Source organism: Dermochelys coriacea, chromosome 2 (assembly GCF_009764565.3).
Source record: "Dermochelys coriacea isolate rDerCor1 chromosome 2, rDerCor1.pri.v4, whole genome shotgun sequence".
Taxonomy (NCBI): Eukaryota; Metazoa; Chordata; order Testudines; family Dermochelyidae; genus Dermochelys; species Dermochelys coriacea.
Genome location: NC_050069.1, coordinates 74,370,661 through 74,388,836, shown reverse-complemented (window position 1 = coordinate 74,388,836; position 18,176 = coordinate 74,370,661). Strand labels below are relative to the sequence as shown.

Genomic DNA, 18,176 nt, shown 5'->3' with positions numbered 1-18,176 from the left:
CAATCTAAGCAAAATTTTGGATTTCATTGCATTCTAGGGCCTAGTTCTCCTTGCTTTTAAGCTGTTGTAAATCAGGAGTAACTCCAGTGGGGAAAAAACAGCGTTACATCAGAACAAAGCAGAGAAAACACCTATGAAATCATTAGGCTTATTTTGGATCTGACCTACCCCAATAGTTTGTTTATTTTAATTGATTTGAAGTGCTAACAATTTGTGTGATGGTATTCTGAATTAGTTTTTGTTTTTTATCTGATCTGTTTCCTAGAAATTTCATATATTTCTATATTTATCTTTCATCAGAGAAATATTATGGCTCATCCCAATGAAGTTATTGAACATTTTGTGCCATATTCGCAAGAACTGATTAACAACTATTTTAAACCTTCGTTGGTAGAAATCAATTTTAATCAGCTTGAATTCCAGCATATGGTCCTGAGGTTTATGGATGTATGCTATGGCCCTGGCTCAGGAAAACCATTAATCACATGCATAAGTACATCCCTATTTGGGAGAGCACTTAAGCACGTGCATAGGCCTCATTGAGGTTAATTCCACTGAATTTAAGTATATGCTTGCTTAAAAGTAAGCACATGCTTAAGTAATCCCCTGATAAGAGATGTGTTTCTGAATCAAGTCTCCTATCCATGGAGAACTGAAGGGCAAAGATATACTATAAATAAATGAGGCTGAATTTTGAAGTATATATTTCACTGGGGGGAAAAAACAAGAAACAAAGAAAAATATGCAGTACCATGTCTATCTCGGAAGTAATTTAGTCTCATTGATTCCCAATTTACCAATAACATTGTACAACAACATTCATGCGGTACATCAACAAACACTTTGAAAAAGCAATGTACAGAAGTTTAGTAATCCGCTACTACAATTTCACTATCTCACTAGACTAAAATTCCTAAACCAGAGTGCCTAAAGTTAGGCACTTAAATATATATTTTGGCACCTAAATATGTGTCCTGATTTTCAAAGGTGCTGTACAACTCCCATTTAGGTCACATCTGAAAATTAGGCCACTAAATTAGGTGCCTAAATATAGATTTATATGCTTGCCTTGAGGCACCTGGGTGAGATCCTCAAGCCCCTTTATGCCAGGTAAAAGAACCAGAGCTCTGTTAAAAAAAATCTCTCCAAGCCCCAGATCTGGCTAGTAGAGGATTCTCTTGGTTCAGAAACTGAGGAAGACAGCCATAAGGATACCTTCTGTGGACTCTTGCAAGCCATGGTGTGGAGGGCGAACCAGGGGCATGGTGAGGCTGAATCTGCAGCATATGATGCTGCAAAGATTCCAGAAGGTGCTGGTGTCCATAGATAGCAGGGGACCGGCTGCTATAACTTAGACAATCTTGTGTACCTAAATTCTGCATGGGAGATTTTTCAAAGTTACAAACAGGAGTTAGGCACCCTTGCCTTCCAAAAGGAGCTGGGATCCTAGCTGTCCATTGTGCCTTTGGTAATTTTCCCCTGTGTCCTTTAGCATTAAGGTAAAATTGTGTATTTAAGCTGGTCAAGCTTCCTTCCCCACTCTGAACTCTAGGGTAAAGATGTGGGGACCTGCATGAAAGACCCCCTAAAACCCCCTTCCCCACCCCCCGTCTAATGCTACCTTCTAAAAATAATGGTGAGGGGAACTGTTTAATCTTTTCCTAAAAGATTAATTCTGTGTTGCGTCCACCTTCTTGCTGACTTAACTTTTTTCTCTTTCCTAAATTTGCAATTTTTGTCCCTAGTCACTTAATTGCCCAATTCCCTAACATTCCATCTCTTTCCCTGAGGCCAATTAAAACATTCAGATATATATCTATCACTTTTTGAGGCAATTCACAGATCAGACTATTAGCTAAATTAGCTAATACCTCATTAGCTTGAGATGTCTCTTCACTTTGCCATACACCGCTTTTTCATATATAATACCCCCAAAATATCAGTTCACCAGAGCACAACACAAGATAATCCTTACTGATCTGTAAGGATTCCAGCTCCACTTCAGATGTGGAGAGCATTATCAGTTGGAGGGCACATGGAACCATGCTGTAATGAGGACTGGGAGAGACCTCCTCAAAGATTGTTGTGTCCTCTAATGGATTCCCAAGATTCACAGATTTCAATCCAAAATTTGTTCTTTGGGGATGGGTAAATACTATCCAGTTGATAGCAAAATTGCAAGAAAGTTCTGAAAACAACCTATCCCTTATCAATGTAAAAAGAAAAGGAGTACTTGTGGCACCTTAGAGACTAACAAATTTATTTGAGCATAAGCTTTCGTGAGCTACAGCTCACTTCAAATGCATCCGATGAAGTGAGCTGTAGCTCACGAAAGCTTATGCTCAAATAAATTTGTTAGTCTCTAAGGTGCCACGGGTACTCCTTTTCTTTTTGCGAATACAGACTAACACGGCTGCTACTCTGAAACTTATCAATGTAGACAATGAAGAGGATAATGTGGCATATGTTTTTATATTTAGTTATGTAAAGTTAGCTTTAACACACATATAGTAGGCAGCACACACTTATTGATGGGTTCTGAATAAACTGTCATGCACTTTTAAATTTACAGGAGGTAACACTGAGACACAAAATGGTAAGGCAACCTCTCTTATTGAAAGAGGTAATATTGGAGTTTGCAATATTTTGTGCAATTTTTTTTGTATTTGTAATTTATTCAGTAGGAGCAAATTAATTCTAAATTATGTTGGGCTTTTTTGCTACGGACTGGGTGCTCTAAGCCTGTGTTGAATATTGTAAAATATATGTGCTTCCAAACAAACATTGTCTCCATAATCATTCTTGCTAATCTAAATTTAAATGATCATGAACTAATATTACTTAAGTATCCTACTATAATTGCATACATCTTTTAATTTTAAAATATTAACGTCAAAGCACTTAAACCCCAATCCTGCCACTTTTGCACATGGCTGGACAGCTGTATCTCACACAGATCCCCATTGACTTCAGTCACCTGTACACCCAGAATTTCAGAAAAAGAAAAGGAGTACTTGTGGCACCTTAGAGACTAACAAATTTATTAGAGCATAAGCTTTCGTGAGCTACAGCTCACTTCATCGGATGCATTTGGTGGAAAAAACAGAGGAGAGATTTATATACACACACACACACACAGAGAACATGAAACAATGGGTTTATCATACACACTGTAAGGAGAGTGATCACTTAAGATAAGCCATCACCCACAGCAGGGGGGGGAAAGGAGGAAAACCTTCCATGGTGACAAGCAGGTAGGCTAATTCCAGCAGTTAACAAGAATATCAGAGGAACAGTGGGGGGTGGGGTGGGGGGGAGAAATACCATGGGGAAATAGTTTTACTTTGTGTAATGACTCATCCATTCCCAGTCTCTATTCAAGCCTAAGTTAATTGTATCCAGTTTGCAAATTAATTCCAATTCAGCAGTCTCTCGTTGGAGTCTGTTTTTGAAGCTTTTTTGTTGAAGTATAGCCACTCTTAGGTCTGTGATCGAGTGACCAGAGAGATTGAAGTGTTCTCCAACTGGTTTTTGAATGTTATAATTCTTGACGTCTGATTTGTGTCCATTCATTCTTTACGTAGAGACTGTCCAGTTTGGCCAATGTACATGGCAGAGGGGCATTGCTGGCACATGATGGCATATATCACATTGGTAGATGCGCAGGTGAACGAGCCAACTCTGTCCACACATCTATTCAGGGGATACCATCATAGGGCCTAATCACATCAGCCACACTATCAGAAAACATTTACTCTATTATCTTTTTTCCTTTTTCTTTAAAGGAAAATTGCTTAATGCAATTGTCTCAAACTCTGATGAGAACACAGAATCATTAAAATCTGCTCCCAAATAGTCCAGGGTATTTTTTGTAAGATCAGTACATAATTTCTGGAAAAGAGTTAAAATTGTATGGCATTTTCCTAATAAGTTAAAAGAGAACATTATCTAAGCCAGTATACATTTGATGCTAAACTTCAGATTTAATATCCCATTTTATGCTGTAAAATTCTTGACTAGAGCATTTAGCTATCTAAATCCTTCTTGGATTTCTAAATTAGTTAGCAATTTCAATCTTTTATTACAGCAACCACATCCTTCAGTGTCTGCTTTCTATATTTTGATTATGCAGCTCTAATCAAACTTGGCATGATTGTTGCAGGTTTTTAAATATAAGATCTAATGGTTTTTTATGTTCCTTTTTGCTACAAACATGGGGTACCAGGTTCATTGTCTCAAATATATGCATTGCTGTTCTACCATGTCAATCTTAATTCTCTATCTTCATATCTGGGATCAGCCTATTGGCATATCTACTGGGCTAACACAGAATCTTTTGGTGCTTTCTGAAACCCTCTGGCAAAGCCTGAATTTAAAAAAAAATTCCTAATTTTGCTGTATATTTTTGAACTTTTGTTGCTAGAGAGAATCACAAACCAAACCCTGGGTCAGAGCATGCCAGACTCTGTGCATGTTTAGATAAGATAAGGAGAACATAGCCACCACTATCCAATTTCATTGGTCAAGTCTTTCTCTATCTTATACTCTGCATGGTGCTGTTTTGGCAGTGCTATTTTTTGTGGCGGGTTTTTTTTTTTTTGTTGTTTTTGTTTTGGTCTGCAATATACTTCAGCTCCATTGACTAATATATTAATGTATGTATCAGATGTCATCCTGTATATGCAACATCACTCACGGTGCTGAATGGACACCCACCTTCACTGTCCTGTAGAAAAAGTGCCAAATCTTGGCCATGGTTGATATGGTGGTAAAGGGCATGTAAGTTCCATGTGTATCAACTCAGCAATTGGCTGAACAATTCTGAGGATGATTGAGCCTGTTTTGCAAGTGGAGAGAAGGAGACCACCCCCAGCCTGCAGGGCAGTGCAAAGGTATACAAGGAGCCAGGGAATTTATGCTCCCTAACCCAGCTATTCCCCTCGGAGCAGACCCATTCCTGACTGGCTCTCTTCCTTGCTGGGGTTGTGGAGGGGTAATGTGGTATTACTGTAATTAGCTATGTAATAAATCTTTCCACAGTCCTACCAGCCTGCAGAGAAACTGCCTTTCAACATGGCAGAAGGGTTTGTAAGAATCTGTACTTATGCTTGCATCCTGCTAGCATGTGTCTGAATACAGGAAATTGGTAAGTGCTTTACACGTTATTTTACAAGTTTTTAATACATGTATATTGGTCAATACAACTAGTGCTCGGCACAATTTTTGTATATAGAAAGCTATAGGATATGTATAAGGGGAGTCTTTGAGACTACATTGGACATAGACAGGATCCTATAGTTCTGCTTGGCTTTTTAGCTCCCAGACTTTAAAACAAAACAAAACAATAAACCTTGTGGTTCCTGGCTTCGACTTAATAGTCAGCCAGCACTGTTGATTACATTATTGTCTTTGTTAAGCCCAATGCTTAATATTACTTCCTGTGAATACGAGTGAGAATCATAGTTATGAAGAGAGACTGAGACACTCCATAAAGTAACGAAATAGGTCAAGTAGAATTAAATGGATTGTAAATGTCAGTATTATGCTCATCAGGTCCTGGGGCCCTCCCCATCCTCAATCTTATTACTACCTTGTAAAATTTGGTTTATGCAATAGCTGTAGTTCATCACTTACCACAACTAAATATGCTTCACACTGTCCTTCTAGGATAAGAATGGAGAATGCATTGCTTACCTTACAATTCCATAGGAAGGTTCTCAGATTTGTCTGCTATTATCATTAATGTGATGTATACTGAGGTTGTGGTAGCATCCCTACAGTGTGGTAGGCATGTTCCCAACACAAACGAAGTCCCTGCTCTGAAGAGCTTACAATCAGAATTGCAATCTATTGCTGTGGAAATAGTTTCAAACCCACTACTTTGTTACTGCTGGGTTTTGGTGTGTGTATGATTGGGGTGGGGGTTGGTTAGCACTGGAATATTTGCCATAGTGAGCTGATTAATAATAACTCTATGTAATTGTTCAACTGGGTTAGCTACCTATAGACTATGGCCAAAGGTGCTCTGCCTGAAGGCTCCCAAGGCAGAATTGTCAAAAGTTCCCTCAACTGGGAGAGTTGTAGGGAGCAGCACTGCCCAAAGAATCAGTGGTTCTACTAGGTAAGAAGCTAAAAACAAGGGATGTAACAAATCAGTGCATCTACTCAATAGCTTCTGCTGGAGAGGGTCCTATGGAGCTCCTGAGATTAAAGCTTCTCTCCCAGGTAGGATTCTGCAGGAACATAGCAGAGGAAATTCTCTTGTAGGAATCACCCCCTCATCCTTACAAAGACATTCCTGAAAGCACCCTCACCTCCTAATGGAATCAATGGCTGTTGCTCAGTACTATTAATCCCATTTCCTGGCTATATCAGTTGACACGGGCAAGCAAAGAATTGCTTAAGAGTGACCTAAACTGCAATGTTCCAGTTTTCTCAGGGCTAGACTGACTCTAGGCACAGTCCTAGGTATACACCTCTGACAGATGGTTTCAGCTGCAACATGGGCCAGGTTCAAATAGCTAGGGGTCCCTCTTAAAAGAAACAAACACTACTGGCTCAAGCCCCCAGCCAGAATTTCTGGGATTACTAAGTGTTCTTAATAGGCAATACTTCCTCCATTTGCAAGCACAGAGTCTGTCAGTGTATGAAACAAAAACAACTTTATTGGGGGAAAAGGAAACACAGATCAACTTGGTCGAATGCAGCAACAATCTATATGAATGATAAATAAAACAGTGGTACATTTGTCAGTAGTTTAATTCAGTTCCCCACCTGCTGGTTGGAATCCACTTAGGCAAGTATTCTTTACCATGTCACTTCCCTTACCCATCTGCTAAACCCCACTTGTGGTTTGGTGTCAGTGGCTAACACAGTACCAGAATCGTGAGGTCCACAAGGGCAGGCCTGTCTCCAGTCCCTTCTCTGGTCCCCTGGGGAAGGCTGCTTGGTCCTGTCCTAACCAAGTGTTAGAGATTTGAGCTTTATTTAGGGGCTGCTGCTGTCCTTGGCAACTTCAGCAAACAGATTACCCCAACTGTAAGCTCAAATGTATAAATTATGTAAAAGGTAATAGGTTGTGACATCTTATAACTTTTTTTTGCTTGCTTGAAAATTATCCATGGAAAATAGGTGAAGTTATTTTCAATAATGAATATTATGAACAAGTGCAAGAAAACTGGACAGAGGCTAAATTAATCCAAACAAAAGCCTACTACTTGATTCAAGGACTATGTTGAGGTTGGATTTATTAAATGAGACGATATGGGTCTGAATACTAATGGACCGAAATTGGTGTGGTGGATGTTAGGCCTAACTAGTGGATGAAATAATGAAGGTATGAACTATGCCACCCATCTTTCTCCCCACCTCCAAAGGCTATCTTTGAGAGCCTCCAAAAAGGAGAACCTCTTCATCTTCCCAACACATCTCAGCTCAGTGCATCCCAGATCATCTCAATTTAATCTCATCTTTCTCAACCCCATGAGAGAGGGAGCAGACCAGACTGAAGGATTTCATTCTCTATAGGAAGGCCATCAGGCCTTGTTCTTCATTTTTCATCTGAGAGTTCTGAAAGTCATCATGACATTCAGTCCTCAGCCTATCAGTGCAGGGATACCTAATTGCCAGCTGTCAAGGTTCCTTCCCCACTCTGAACTCTAGGGTACAGATGGGGGACCTGCATGAAAACCTCCTAAGCTTACTTTTACCAGCTTAGATTAAAACTTCTCCAAGTACAAACCTATTTTACCTTTTGCCCTTGGACTTCCACTGCCACCACCAAATGTTTGACTGGGTTTACTGGGAAAGGGTTGTTTGGAAACGTCTTTCCCCAAAAAATCTCACCAAAATCTTGCACCCCGTGCCTGGGGAAGGCTTGATAAAAATCCTTACCAATTTGCATAGGTGGCCACAGACCCAAACCCTTGGATCTTAAGAACAATGAACAAAGCGTTCAATTTCTTACAAGAAGAATTTTAATATAAGAAAAGGTAAAAAGAATCACCTCTGTAAAATCAGGATGGTAAATACCTTACAGGGTAATTAGATTCAAAACATAGAGAATCCCTCTAGGCAAAACCTTAAGTTACAAGAAAGACACAAAGACAAGAATATTCATTCTATTCAGCACAGCCTATTTCCTCAGCCATTTTAAAGAAATCATAATCTAATGCATATCTAGCTAGATTACTTACTAAGTTCTAAGACTCCATTCCTGTTCTGTCCCTGGCAAAAGCATCACACAGATAGACAGACCCTTTGTTTCTCTCTCCCTCCCTCCAACTTTGAAAGTATCTTGTCTCTTCATTGGTCATTGTGGTCAGGTGCCAGCGAGGTTATCCTAGCTTCTTAACCCTTTGCACGTGAAGGGGTTTTTCCTCTGGCCAGGAGGGATTTTAAAGGTGTTTTACCTTCCCTTTATATTTATGACGCCAGCACTGCAAAAGCATGTAAGATACTGTTTTTGTGTTACTTTATGCACCACTTCCTTCCTCCTAGCCTTTTTCTGACTCTCTCAACTTTTTATCAAATCCTGATGCACCAGAACAGGAAGATGAGGTGGCCCTAATCCTGCCCTGACTAAGCAGAAAAGATCCAACCAGATGATGTCTCTGACTTGAATCAGAATCAGCATCAAAGCAACAGATAGTCAACCTGTCAACCAAAGCATTCCACTCATAACTGACCAGCCACTCAGTATTCCAAAAACATCAACCCCACCCCCAAAACCTGCATCTCCTTCATCTTCTGCTCTCCTCTGCCTTGTGCCTGTCTGTTAAAAACAGGAGAAGTGAATGCCCTTCACACACTAGGACTAAAAGTAAAATTAATTCCTTTTCATCAAAGAATGGCTATTTATGGAAATAAGAGACTCAGATGCTGATACTGACTGTGAAATGCTCAGGGAGACTGGAGAAGCTATAAAAATAAAAAACTCAATAATAATAATGGGGGATTTCAACTGTCCCATATTGACTGGGTACATGTCACCTCAGGATGGGATGGAGAGAAAGTTTCTTGACACCTTAATGACTGCTTCTTGGAGCAGCTAGTCCTGGAACTCACAAGAAGAGAGGCAATTCTTGTTTTAGTTCTAAGTGGAGTATAGGATCCTGTCCAAGAGGCGAATATAGCTGAACTACTTGGTAATAGTGACCATAATATAATAAAAATAACATCCTTGTGTGGGGGGGGGACACCAAATCAGCCCACCATGGTAGCATTTAATTTCAGAAAGAGGGACTACACAATACTGAGGAAGTTAGTTAAACAGAAATTAAAAGGCACAGTGCCAAAAGTGAATCCTGCAAGTTTTTAATGGAAACTTTTTAAGACACCATAATACAGGCTCAATTAAATGTATATCTCAAATTTAAAAATATAGTAAGAGGACCAAAAAAAATGCCACAGTGGCTAAATGACAAAATAAAGAAGCAGTTAGAGGCAAAAAGGAATCCTTTAAAAACTGGAAGTTAAATCCTATTGAGGAAAATAGAAAGGAGCATCAACTGTGGTTACTGAAGTGTAAAATATAATTAGAAAGGCCAAAAAAGAATTTAAAGAACAGCTAGCCAAAGACTCAAAAAGTAACAGCAAAAAAAAAACTAAGTACATCAGAAGCAGGAAGCCTGCTAAACAACCAGTGGGGCACTGGATAATCAAAATGCTAAAGGAGCACGCAAGGAAGATAAAGCCATTTCAGAGTAATTAAACAAATTCTTTGCATTGGTCTTCACGTCTGAGGTGGTGAGGGAAATTATCTAAACTGAGTCATTCTTTTTAGCTGGCAAATCTGAGGAAGCTGTACCCGCTCTCAGTAGTTTTGGAAACAAATTGATAAACTAAACAGTATAAGTCACCAGCACCAGATGGTATTCACTCAGGAGTTCTGAAGGAACTCAAATGTGAAATTGCAGAACTACTAACTTTGGTATGTAACCTATCACTTAAATCAGCTTCTGTAACAGATGAATGGAGGATAGCTATGTGATACCAATTTTTTAAAAAGGCTCCAGAGGTGATCCTGGCAATTACAGGCCAATAAGACTAACTTTAGTACCAGGCAAATTCATTGAAATTATAGTAAAGAACAGAATTATCAGACATGAATTTTTGTTGGAAGAGTCAACATGACTTTTCTAAAGGAATCATGCCTCACCAATCCACTAGAATTCTATGAGGGCGTCCACAAGCATGTGCACAAGGTGATTCAGTACATACAGTGTAATTTAGAGTTTCAGAAAGCCTTAACAAGGTCCCTCACCAAGGCTTGTAAGCAAATCAGCAGTCATTGGATAAGAGGAGATCCTCTTATGGATTGATAACTGTTAAAACAATGGGAAACAAAGGTACAAATAAACAGTCAATTTTCAGAATGGAGAGAGGTAAATAGCAGTGTCCCGAAGGGGTCTGTACTGGGACCGTCCTATCAACACATTTATAAAAGATCTGGAAAAAGGGATAAACAGTAAAGTGGTAAAGTTTGCAGTGGATACAAAACTACTCAAGATAGTTTAAGTCCAAAGCAGACTGCAAAGATTTACAACAGGATCTTACAAAACTAGCAACAAAATGCAGATGAAATTCAATGTTGACAAATGCAGGTAATGAACATTGGGAAACATAATCCCAACTGTCAGGAGGCACGGTTTGGGAAGAGTGAAAAGGCATTATAACCCCACAGCTGAGTCTGGATGACTACCCTTGGCTTCAGAGCAGTATAGTCTAATGGTCGGGGTCTATAGGGTGCCCTCCCTTGCAGGGCTGTATGGTCCAGTTGCCAGAGTCAATATGGCAGCCCTTGAACAGCAGGGCAGCATGAGTTAGTGCCCAGAGTGCTGGAGAGAGAGATTGCTCCCCTGGGATGGGTGCAGCCAGGATCGAGGGACCCAGAACCAACACATGGCCTTGGCTGTGGTGGGGTTGCCTGCCACCAGCTCAGAGGGAATCCTGCTGAAACACACTGAGCTAATCCCGGGTTCAGTGACCAGATCTCAGATAATTCTCCTGGGTTACTTCCTACCCATTCCTCTGTGGCTAGTTGTCTCAAAAAGATACACTGGAATTGGAAAAGATTCAGAAAATGGTAACAAAAATTATTAGAGGTATGGAACAGCTTCCCTATGAGGAGAGATTAATAAGGACTGACTTTTCAGCTTGTAAAGAGATGACTAAGGGGGGATATGATAGAGGTCTATAAAACTCATGACTAGTATGGAGAAAGTAAATAAGGACGATTTATTTACTGCATCTCATAACACAAAACTAGGGATCACCAAAAATGAAATTAATAGGTAGCAAGTTTAAAACAAACAAAGGAAGTATTTCTTCACACACCAACACAGTCAACCTGTAGAACTCTTTGCCAGAGGATGTGTGAAGGCAAAGACTATAACAGGGTTCAAAAAAGAACTAGATAAGTTCCTGGAGGATAGGTCCATCAATGGCTATTAGCCAAGAGGGCGGGGGATGCAAAACCATGCTCAGAAGTGTCCCTATGCTCTGTTTGCCACAAACTGGGTATGGGGGCATCAGGGGATCGATCACTAGATAACTACTGTTCTGTTCATCCCCTCTGAAGCACCTGGCATTCGCCACGGTCAGATGATAGGACACTGGGCTAGATGGACCATTGACTTGACCAAGTATGGCAAACTCTTATGTCTTTTGCTGGCCTGTTTTGGCTGGGAATGTTCTGACTTGCTGAGAATATCACAGTACATGCAGGGAACTGTGCAGCCTTCAAAAAAATCAGTCAGCATGGAGAGAGATGCAGGTCTGTGCCTAAGAGAGGTGCTGGCTGAGGAGCAGGAGCCTAGAAAGGGTTCCTTTGGTGGACCACAAGAGGGGAATTTCAGGTGCAGTTGCCTTGAACTGTAACGGTTCCCACTCTATGAAATCTGTTTGCCACAGTGATGAGTTCATGACCCCCCAGATTGATAGCCCATGTTCTGGTTTAATGCTACTCAACAAGAGGTTCTTTATAGCCATAAATGTAGCTCTCTTCTTGGACATAAGAAAAGAAATCTTAATCCTAATGAAGGCATGGCACTAAGGAAAATGGCAACACAAACAGAATACAGACAAACCTAGATGCATGCACATATGCGCACACATCATTCCAATCTATACTTGTGTTGATAGAAAACCAAGTGAAAACTTAGACTTCAATGTTTTACCATAAAGAAAATTGCTCTAACGGAGGATGATTATTTAAATGAATTAGTATGAAACCATAATTCACAGAAAACTGCTGTGATAGATATTTTTCAGACCTTGTCATTCTGAGAGTAGCCTCAGCATTGGTATTACAGCTGGGAAGAGAAAAGTAATTCTTTTTTGTAAAGGATTTTGATATTGCAAAATTTGGTTTGTTTCAATTGGAATGAAACCCCAACATTTAAAATTATCTGTGAAAGAAAATAGATCCTGTCTTTCTGGTCCGGAGTTAACAACTGGTGCCAAGAGCACAATGTAAATCCAGGAATTCCAACCACTCTGGACTTTCTCCAGGAAGGCATAGATAGAGGCCTTCAGCCAGTACCATTGTACGCTCTTAATAGGGTGCTATTCTTAGGATCCTCAGCTCCCTGACAGACAATCCACAGGTAGCCAGATTCCTTCCAACAATCTGATTAGCAAGACTGGCGATCAGGCCACTGTTTCCAAATGGGGCTTCAACTAATTTGAGGGGGCACTGACAAGTCTTCCCTGAAGGTTTTGACTTCATTCCAACCTTTTGTCCATTCATTAAGACTTGTTCTGGACTAGCTATTGTGTCCACCAGACAAACGTTGGAGCAGATAGCCTTATCTACACAGGATCCTTATTGCATGTTGGACAAGATGGTGTTCATGACACCAGAATATTTTCTTCCTTAAGTACATTCTTCCTGCCATAATTCCCAAGAGGTTATGCTTCTTTGTCAGGAAAAACAACATCCACCGGAAAAAGTGTATGGCACATCTTTATGTGTCAAAAGAGCATTGAAAATCTATATCAAGCATACAGAATTCATTAGAAGATCGGAACTCTATTCATGTTCTTCCACCTGAAATGCCAGGGACTCAGAACTTCCACATTCTCCTAGGTGGATTAGACTATATTGTGGAAGCCTACAAATCATCAGAGGTTCCTTTTCCAGAAGGGATCAAGGCACATTCCACAAGATCCAGCAATTTCATGAGTGAAACAAGAAAGCGCATCCACTTTGGAAATTTGTGCAGCAGCCACTTGGAACACCTTTTAATAAGGACTACAAGGTGAACCTTTATCTTCCACAGATGCCTCCTTTGGCAGGAAGATGCTGCAGGTGGAGATACTTCACTCCAGCACAACTTTTGTTCACTGGTCATTACTTCCCAGATGTCCAGGTCTGTGGGAGATGCTGGGCTGCAGAACAGAAAATGTCTTACTGATAATTTCTTGTCCGCTAGCACTGTGTTCCACAATTGTATTCAACCCCAGATGGCTCATGAGTCAAAGATCAGTTGCTAGGTGGAGTCATTATCACATGACTGTCTTCCTTGGTCTAATGCACATAGTTAGTTATTTAGTTATCTCTGGAATATTTGTTAATGTTTTACATCTTGGGAACAACTCATCAAGCAGGAGCAGAGAGGGTGTGGCCAGACAATGGCACCAAAACGCTGATCTGCTTCCATGAGCTGTAGAGAGAAAAGCAGCAAGGTATCCAGAACTGTGGGAGACACTGGCAGCAGAGAGGAAAATATCAGTAAGAAGTCGTCCATTCCTCTGTCAGGGGGTAGGGGCGAATTGTGTTTTGGATTTTCTCTTTCTCTTTATGATTTGCTATGTTCTGGTAGAATAGTGGCCAAAAAATAGTGACTTTGTACTTGGTACAAAGCAAAGGTTTGAGGTGTTTCTTATTCCCTGTGGGAGTAGATTAGTTATTGAGAAACTTGATGTGGCATTCTAGTGGGAGCCAGTGTGTGGACAATAGACTAGGTATACTTTGCAGTAGCTCTTGTGGCTAAGGAGCCAGGCAGATGCATTCTGCGCCAGTTGCAGTTTTCTTAGAGTTGTAGCTTTCATGCACATCTAGAGTATATCTCATTGCACAAATCTTGTGGGCAGAGTGCATACACTTCAAGTCCCCCTTAGCACAAGGGAGGCACTGCTGAGGTGAGCAGAGTTCAGGTACACCACAACCTTAGGGTACGTACTTTCACAGCTCTCATGCGTCTTCCTTGTCTACATGGCTATTTTTAGCGGTGTAGTGCCCTTTTGCCTCCCCTTTGCAAGAGCCTTTTGCTACCTTCTATACGTACATACCAAAGCTTGCTTGTCACTTTTTTGTGTTGCTACAAGTATAGTGCTTGCCTACATGCCACCACAATGTAGTACATTGCTATAGTCCAGCCAGGAGGTAACAAAGGTGTGTATTGTGGAGATCAGGTCATCATCTTCCAGGTTAGCATGCAGCATCCTCACTGATTATAGATTAGAGAACATGTTTCTTGTGGATACTGTGATGTGAAATCTTTGTCAGTGAGGAGTCCAGAAATTTTGAACTGTGGACTGATGTCATCAGTTGTGAGGATGTGTCTTCAAGTAGGAAATCCCTCACCATGGCTGCAAACTCTTTTTAGTGTTTTCCTTCTACCAACCATTATAACATTCTTGCTACTTAACCAGCTCTTCAGATCTCTTCATTTTCTTATCCCTGTTCAGAACAAAATCCCAGGAAAATGGACCAGAGAAAGTATCTGTCCCACCTTTATTGGTGATTGCACAGTGTAAGGATGGCAACGTAATGTGTTTTTGAAGAATTTTGTCATGATTTCTTTCTCTATTATGTAGTCTTTAATGGAAATTTGAACTAGATTTTACAATTGAAATGAAATGGGCATAGGCGTGTGTAAATATCTGGTAACTTTTTGCCCTCGTAAATCAAATTAAGAGCAGTGGACTGGAGTCGCTTCTCTGAGCGGTGGTAATTCATATATGTAGAAATCAATGCAGGTTTAGATAATCTTTATTCAGCTAATGCAAAATGTTAAAGCAACAAATTAAAATCATGCCTGCTGTCGCAAGCAGCAGCAACATCAGATTAAAAACAAGGCTTAACAAGCCTTCACTTCTAAACAAGATCTAAAAAGCACCCAGGAGAACACATAAGTAAAATTCTCTTATAAAACTTATACAAGTAATAGTCTCAGTATAAATCAAATTGCAAGTAAAAACACAGGTACAGTAACTTTATAAGTGCTGGAAAACAATATTAGAGTTAATGTAATAGGAAAAAACAAATTTAAAATTATGCCTTTTTGTAGTAGCAGATGCTCACCACAAGAGAAGCAACAAACAGGCTTAACTGGGGTTCAGATAGGGAATACATGAACAATCTGATGGACAGGAATGTAACACAACTGGAGCACCTGCAGCTACATGTGTTGGGCTACAATTAAATTATGGTCTCTCTTACAAACATTCTGCTTGTGTGCTTTTTACCATTAAATCAAAATTACATCAAAACTTGCATCAAAATTCATTTCTTCCCTTTCTCCATCCCTAAAAAAGAAACTCGAAAAAAAAATCAAGGGGCACAAAGTACTCTGAAATAAAATAGCTTAATAATAATAATAAATAATAAATCTTATTATCTTTTCTTTTTAAAGCTACATTAATATCTTTATATTTCTGTAACATTATCTCATAATTTAACAAAATAAATACAGAGTTAGAATCTAACTGCAGGCACAGTCCTGAGCAATGGCTCGCATATAACATATTTTTCTTAGGCACAGTTCCTCCCTGAGCTGCCAAGGGGCTGGGTAACATTTCAACAGGCCAATGGCTAAATTCCATAGTTTGGCCCTTAGACTCTTGAGTTTGACTGTAAAATGGTTTCTTTGTTCAGAGTTATTTTGCTCAATTTTTACAACAGCAGCTTTTTATTGCACCAGGTTTTTGTAGCAAGAATTTCACTACAAGCTCTGTTTTTTTATGATCGTATCCATCTTTCCAAATCTCATGAGAATAAAGTAAGTAATCTTGTCTTTCTGTGATAGATTTAAGAAGGCTGCTGTTGCCATAGAAAGCAGTGGAAAACAAAGCAATAATTTAATAGACTGGAATTCTGAACAAGAGGTACCATGGAATATGAATACATCAACACATGAAAATACTAAATAAGACAGAAGTTCCTTTACCTTGCAGCATCCTAGATGATCCTGTCAGTTCATGACACTTTCTTATCAAATACCAAAATGATGTTAATGCAGTATTTAAGATTATAATTTTAATCACTTAGAGGTCAATATAAATAAAAGCTAAGGTTCTAAGCAACCTTAACTCATCCATATTGCACATATTGGGGGCCCGATTTTGCCCTTAGATACAGGCATACAGCTCCTGCCAAAGTCAGCTGGAGTTCTGCAGATATATCGGAGTACAGGACCAGGCACCTTAAGTATTAAGATATATGACTAGTGGTAAATTGTGCCTGTTCCTGCATAGGTATAACAGAAGGAGAGGGCACAAGGAGCACTTTTCCCTGTAGTGCACTTGCACAGGACCATTTAGTTTCTGGTGCTATGGGTGGCCAACAGCAAACCGTCACTGGGTGGGAAAGCATTGTGGCCTTAGGGTATTGGTATGTGACTGAATCACACATAGACTTACCTAGCAAGCTTTGATCTAGGTAGCCCTGAAGCCACAGCAGCACACACTAGGTGCTCAAGTACATACTCAGGGTCCCAGGCAGGCTTGGCTGCCTCAGTTTCACTGGTGTCATGGCTTGAATGAGCTACATCAAATCTAATTCAGAAATGTCCGTGTGTGCTGCAGTCACACGTCTAATCAGTGTGGCTATGCCCTAAGTCCCACCACACGTTAAGACAGTGCGAGGATGGCTGCTCTGGAGAAAGCATATGCTATATCTTCTTAAAAGTATGTGGTAGCTGGGGCTGTCTCTCACCAGACACTCCTCAGCACCTCTATATGTGTTGATTCAGATAAATCTTATGAGAGAAATGTTCTGACTGTTATTTGGAGCCTGGCTGAACCATGCAGAGCCAAATTCCTTCTTCGCTGCCTAGATATTCTGAGCCTTCATGTTATGGACTTAAAAACTAGTCAGCACCCATTTATGTAAGGCTGATGCATAAGATAGTATTGATATTGCTACATGCAAAGTGTGCTTTCCAGTCACACTCAGTCCCTTTTCCAAATGTGCCTTCTATCCACAACCACCTTCTTTTTCCGCTGCCACCAGCATTTTCAACATTGGCTACTTAAACTGCCCCCACATCCTATGTCAGCACCTCGGTATCTAATATGGACTTAGGTCCCTAGCTTTAGGCATCCAAGTTTGAAAATTTTGGCCTTAGATTTATACCTCTGATCCATATTCATTGGATATAGCTGAGGCTTGGTTAAATAAATCCAAGAGAGGTCATAATATATAGATATAGATAAATGATGTTGCTATCTTTTCTATAGCTAATTCTTTCACCTCTAGAGGACTAATAATTTATATAAGCCCCCATAAAATGACTGTTTTTTGAGAGATGAAGCAATCTCTAAAACTAAAACTCTTAATTGTGAATCCATTCATCCAAAACCTGTTTCTTTATGGGTTTATGAAGCCATACTCTGGCATTTCATTAACTGAGAGTTATTCTGTGAATTTATTACTCCCTATCCTAATCATAGGTCGTCTGCTTTAAGTCCTGGATAAAGACATGAATAAATCTCTAAGAATTTAGTTAAACTTTCCTTTGATCCTATATATTTTAGTTCAGTAATGGCTAGTCTTAATTTAAACACTTCCATGAGTTCATCTTTAATTGATTTAATCCTTACAAACTCCTCTACATGTACAGCTGGATGTTTTGTCAGGGTATTTAAGTGAACATTGTGTTCTATCGATGTAAAAATCTGACAGAAGCATCAATAAATTGTTTTAGTTATTTAGGTGTTTCTAAAAGTTCCTGGGAGAATTATGTGGCACTAAATTTTAAATTCCATCCGCTGAAGACACTTTGAAATGTGTCTTTTCTATGCTGTTGTTTAAAATTTTTTAATGATAGAAACAAATATAGCCCCAGATTGTTGGATGTTTCTGCATTTATGAGTCTTGCAAAGGAAATGACCTACAAAATTGGAAGAGGTTTGCTTATTTCTAAGTATACCAGAATAATTGGAAATAA

The 18,176-nt window shown here is 39.7% G+C and overlaps 1 long non-coding RNA gene across 7 annotated transcripts in view; it reads left to right on the top strand.

Moving 5' to 3' along the window:
- Nucleotides 1-3,744: 3,744 nt before the first annotated feature.
- Nucleotides 3,745-18,176, top strand: part of LOC119851497 — a 233,409-nt gene continuing 218,977 nt past the window's right edge. For all 7 annotated transcript variants that reach the window (XR_005291268.2, XR_005291264.2, XR_006278849.1 and 4 more), the window contains exons 1-2: nt 3,745-4,892; nt 5,041-5,146. This is a non-coding gene — a long non-coding RNA (uncharacterized LOC119851497). The remainder of the gene's footprint in view (nt 4,893-5,040; nt 5,147-18,176) is intronic.